Here is a 6000-nt window from a genome sequence, read left to right on the forward strand (position 1 = left end):
TTTTCTAAAGAGTTTGGGGTCTGAATCACTGTCATTAAGTGAGATCACTTGACTGGTTGATGGGAACGATGTGAACATGCTCAAACACATTTTCATATCTCTTTCATAATCTTTTTTCTCAAATATAAGACTACAAGAATGTGACTAGTAAAGACTATATACATAAAGGTTTTATGTCAAATTCAGCTCCTTGTCTAGCCATGAAGTGATTACTGATTTTTAACTTCACAGCTGGAAACATTTGAAAGGCATCTTTTGATATTCAGAAAGTGCTGAGCATTCTTTCACAGTAGCTAATCGCTGGCCATAAAAATTGCTACTGCTTTGAAAACTTCAACTGTTTTCTATTTTCTGTGCACAGAGACAAAAATTTAGTTTTAGTACCTGGTGATTTCAAACTAGACCCTGAATATACTCTGTAATCTGTCTCTGAAAAGACCGAATGGGCTGAGACCTTCCTAACAGATGGCTGAAGTAAAACTAGCTTGACAGACAATTGTTGGCCATGTGTCACCAAACCAAAACACAGAACCAGGCCAGTAGCACAGGGAGATCCACCACTTGAACCAGTGTGTTTCTTGAAGATGAGAGCAGATTAACAGCATGTTTTATAGCAACTCACATTTGAGGCTTACTCAAAAGATGTTACTCATAAAGTGCAAAGAGATGCAAATGCCCAGAGGATATGTAATTGGGTTTGGTTTGGGTTTTGGGGTTTTTTTTTTGGTTTGGTTTGTCTTCTTCGTCTAGGTTTGAGTCTGATTTATGCTTTACTTAATGCATTAACATTTTTATGAATTTTGTCTAAGGCATAGAGTGAAAAAATTCTGAGTGTGGTGGATGTGTAGCTGTGGTGTTGGAGGGCTGCAGAGATAATTAGGGTATGGGAGCATCTCTCATCTGAGGAGAAGCAGTGAGTTGGGAGTGTTCAGCCTGGAAAAGAGAAGGGTCAGGGTGATCTTATCAGTGTGTATAAATACCTGAGATGGTGAGTAAAGAATACAGCCAGGCTTCTCTCAGCAGTGCCCAGTGACAGGACAAGAGGAAATAGGCACATATTAAAATGCATGAAATTCCATCTGAACACAGCAAGACAGTGTTTTACTGTGAGAGTGACCAAATATTGGCAAAGGTTGCCCAAAGAGGTTGTGGAGATATCCAAAACCTGACTGGACACAACCCTGGGCAACTGACTCTAGGTGGTCCTGCTTGAACAGGAGGGTTGGACAGGATGACCTCCAGAGGTCCTTTCCAACCTCAATCTTTGTTGCACTTCAACAAAGGCAGCTGAGGGGCACCAGGACAGGTACCATGTAGTGTGGGCGTGTCATGAGAACAAGGGTAGTGATTTCATAGTTAGGGATGAGAAATGCACCAGACTACCATCCAATCCTAGGCATCCAATGTTTTTAGCCATCTTGACTGTCCCAATTTCAGTTATGTAGGGTTTTTTCCTAACCTTAACAATATTTAAGGAAGAGCTGCTAGTACCATCTGGTCATGCTATTCTGTTGTTCCCTGGACTTTTATGACTATTGAAGCTGATGGCAGTGAATTGTTGGGTGCTTATGTGCTGAGTTTGCATGGGTGTCTGAAAAATTGGCTCATAGTTGTTCAGCAGTTGTACAAAATCTGTAGCAGCTCTAAAGGTTACTATTATAATAATAGATTGTTACAAGAAACAGTGTTCAAACATTGGTGGGTATTTTGTGCTTACCTATGTGCCTATGCTCATTACAACCATGTTCATAAAATTTCATAATCAGTTTTGGATGCTAGGAGATGCTCAACTCCAAACTTCTTTCTCAAATGGAGGCACTAGGGTATCTCAGTTTTTATGTCCTATGGTAGTATTGTCACATTCAGTTTTTGGAAAATCTCACTAGACTTCATAGTTACTCATCAAATCACATTTCCAGCACAAATACTGGAGTTCTCCATGTAGATCTATTATTTTTCTGATAACCAAAGTGAATTAAACCGTATAAGGGAACAAAAGAAATAGCAGAAAATAGACCTAAGAGACAGCATAATGTTAGAAGCAGCTAATATGAGTAACATTTGTAGGAAGTGCATGACTAATTTTGATACTAACAGAAAATAAAATGAACAGAAAATGTGAAAGGTGAGGATTCGAAATTAAGAAACTCGATGAGGATTTTTATGGATGGAGATCAGAAAGCCAATTAAGCTGCAAAACAACCATGATTGTTATGTTAAATAGACTAACAAAACTTTGCAGCAGTGGTAGATGTATCTGGTTGTTCTACATAAAGATAATTTAATATTAATAATATCTAATGAACTCATATAGATCAAGACAATCCCATGGTTCACAAGAAGACAGTGAAGAAAGGATCTTCTCCAGGCTGGTGTTCTCATGCACTCATGTGGAACATAGGTCACACACAGCCGCCTTTGAAATTTAGTCTCTAGCCAGGGTAAATCAGGCAAGATTTTCTCCTCTAATAAGTCTGTTAGTTTTTCTTTTTTTTTTCTTTCTTTTTTTTTTTAGTTATTTTCTTTCCCTTTCATTCTTGTGACCATAAACTACACATCTTGTATTAAATTAACACATTAACTTTGAGTGTGTTATTGCTACTGTATTGTTCCTTAAGTATTCACTGATACTGTACATCTAAAATTTTCCCTCAGAAGAGATCCTATTTCCTTTGGACAGACTCCTTGAATTCCCATGGTTCCCAGCCTAGGTTTGAAAGTCAACATGCTTGATTGTGTGTTGCGTTGTCCTCTGGCTCTGGATATTTCAGTTCCACTAACCATACAAAGTTTGCCTATCTTCTTAGTCTTTGCTAAAAGGGCTGGAGTCCCTGAATTAATTTCTTAATCTGCTTCATATAACTTTAAAATACTGAATAATGCTGGTTCTTTGGTATTCTATAATATTTATACTTGAACTTTATAATTATATCTCAGTGACAAAGTAGCACTAAAATCCAGTGTACAAAGCACTACACTAGATCCCAAAAGAGACCATCTTTTTTCTGAAGTAACAGATGAGAAAGTTAAAGAATATTTGCTATTCTCTGCCTAGTAATTAAGTCAGCATATCAAAAAATGTGGAAGTGTCACTAATGTTACAAGATCATATATTAAATGGTACCCACCATCTTTCTATGAGAGGAGAGATATGAAAGTCTTATTTCCTTTTTATTTATAATTTTTAAAAAATATAGTCACCATGCATCTGCATCCATCTGCATCCTTTTACACCACTCAGTTGAAAATTTAGCCAATTCAGTAAGATGCTTGCTGATTCATGTGTGGAGGTCTCTAGAGCCCAACACAACAGTGTCACTGCTACAGCCCTCTAAGCAGTGGAGATCACAGAACAGACAAAATGAAACCTGTGGGCTCAAGGGTTTTCCAGCAACATCAGAAGTCTCAGAGATGTTGAAAATTATTTATTTTCTTCTGAAAAGCCATTACAGACTGGCTACATGACCCCTTTATTCCATTTAGAGGAAAACTGTTGACCAGGGAGTTACACACGTTGGGGAACCCAAGGCGGTTTTGCATTCTGACTCTACTCTTGCTATTGCCTGAGATCCTTTTCCAGGAACAAGGTAGGAGTAAGTGGTTAATCTGCTGTCCACATACCTTGTACTCTGAGGTTTGGTGCACCTCATCTGGCAAGCTTGATAGCATTTAAAGAGTTTAAGTACAGACCACAGTTCAAATGAGCACTAAAATGCACATATAGGGCCTCAGTCTCCATCATCTCCACTTTCCAAAAGTCTAAGCTCCCCTCCGCTTCTTAGTCCTCTTTGTCCCTGGACCCCATCAGCACTTCAGTGCTGGTGAAGCTGCTGGGATGTGTGGATGGTCCTGTGCTAAAAGGCTTTTTCAAGAGCTGTTACAGGTGGGTTCCTTGAAGCTGGATTCGTGTTCAGCTTGGCCTGAAGGCTGCTGCATGTATGTTTGTTTGTGCAAATGGCCAGTGAGACTAAGGCTGGATGAGTTTATTACAGCACATCTAACCCTTCTTCCTCCCAAAGCCAGGTCATGACCCTGGCTTGAGTACACTGGTGGTGCCGTAGAAGGGCATACAGTTCTGCTGCTGGCACTGGAAACTCAAAGTCCCTTTGAGTGTGTGGTGGTTTGACCTTGGCTAAATGCCAGGTATCCACCAAGTTGTCCTATCACTTCCCCTCCCTTTCCCTTTTTTCTCAACAGGGCAAAGAGAGAAAAGAAAATAAGGTAGACCAAACCTTGTGGGTAAAACAAACACAGTTTTAATATAAGCAAAGTGAAGCAAAGGTCCACTCATGGAAGCAAAAAAAGAAAACAGATTTATTCTCTCCTTCCCATGAAGAGGCGATGTTGGGCCTTCTCAGGAGCAGGGCTCCCATACGCGTAGTGGTTGTCTCTGAGGACCAAGGGTGACCCCACGCCCTTCCTCCTTTCTCCCAGCTTTATACCAAGCAGACATCATATGGTCTGGAATATCCCTTTGGTCAGTTCGGGTCGGCTGTCTTGTGTCTGTCTGTGTCCCCTCCCAAGATCTTGCCCACCCCGTCCCACTGGGGAGGGGGAGGGAATGTTGGAAAGAGCCTTGGTGCTGTGTAAGCACTGCTCAGCAGTAGCCACAACACCGAGGTGCTATCAACACCCTGCCAGCTCCCAACATAAACCACAGCACTGTGAGGGCTGCTATAGGGGAAAACCAATTCCAGCTCAGCCAGACCCAGTACAGAGTGGTATCAGTTGCAGTTTAAATAATTTTCTCTGATCTGTTTAAGTCCTTCTGTGTTGCTCTTGAAACATTAAAGGGGTAAAAATCTCTCTCCTGGGTGAACATTTCAAGAGCTTGCCTTTACTTCCAACAAAAATGGTATCACTGTAGGCTGAAGTATTGCTATGCTGGACCAAAAACTTCTTTCTCCATCTTCTTGTATACACCTCAACCAGTCCAAGGGGTTTTGGTATTTGACTTACATCCTTTCTTGGCTTAACAACCTCACATGCTGGAGTCACTTAAGCATTTCCAAGTCTACCCTTGGTGTGATGTTCCTTGCATGTCTGGAGTAGTACCTGAGAAACTCTCAGCATCTGGCTGTCTCAGAACAGACCAGAGACATAGACTGCCCAATGTCTGAGAAACTCTGTAGAATAGTGACTATCTGACTCCATGGTTTTACTTTTACCACATGTGTGGTGGGTATGCTGGGGCCTTGCACATTATATCCCAGTGCCCATGGCTCTGAGCAGGGTCATGAGGCAACTTGATAGCCAGGTGTGCCCCAGTCCTTGAACAGAGCCCTCCCTGGAGTCTCCTCTTTCACGCCAAACAGCCTGTTGCTTCTACAAGCGCTAACACTGCCCTGGGAAAAGACTAATTGCAGAGATTAAAATAGGCAGCAAACTCCTTTGCTACTAGTTGCTGTACCCCTGAAACAAAACACTTAAAGACTGGACAGTGAAGTTTTAAAGACAGTGCAGTCCAACCTCCTTACAGATAATTAATTTTCTAATGTTTCTTAGGGTAAATTAGCAAAGATTTTTTTTTTTTTTCTCCAGGACCTTACCTTTCAGAAAAGTGCTGCCGTAAGGTTTTGTGGAAAAATCAAAAAAAATTTCACACATTTTGTACACTTTGTTACAAAACCAAACTAACCAGTTCAACTCCTTTTTCCTCACTTGACCACCACTTAAATGAAAGAAGACTTTTCATATGAGAGGGAAGTTCTTCTTTCTTGGAAACCTTGACCCTGCTGCCAGTAAATATGGAGATATCGTTTAGAAAAACGTCACAGATGATTGTGGTCAAATTTGTTGAAAGTGGAGCAAGATGTATAAAAAAGCACAGCAACAATACTGATCAGCCAGCACATGAGCAATAGGTTATCTACGTGAGCATCTCAGTGTAGAAGCTGCTCTGAGGGTTAACAAAATTAGGTTAACCTCTGTCATCTAAGCAGTCTTGCTGTATCACATACGCTGCTGGAACTGTAGAGGCACGAAGATTTGGGAGCGAAG

Source organism: Athene noctua, chromosome 3 (genome assembly GCF_965140245.1).
Source record: "Athene noctua chromosome 3, bAthNoc1.hap1.1, whole genome shotgun sequence".
NCBI classification, from domain to species: domain Eukaryota; kingdom Metazoa; phylum Chordata; class Aves; order Strigiformes; family Strigidae; genus Athene; species Athene noctua.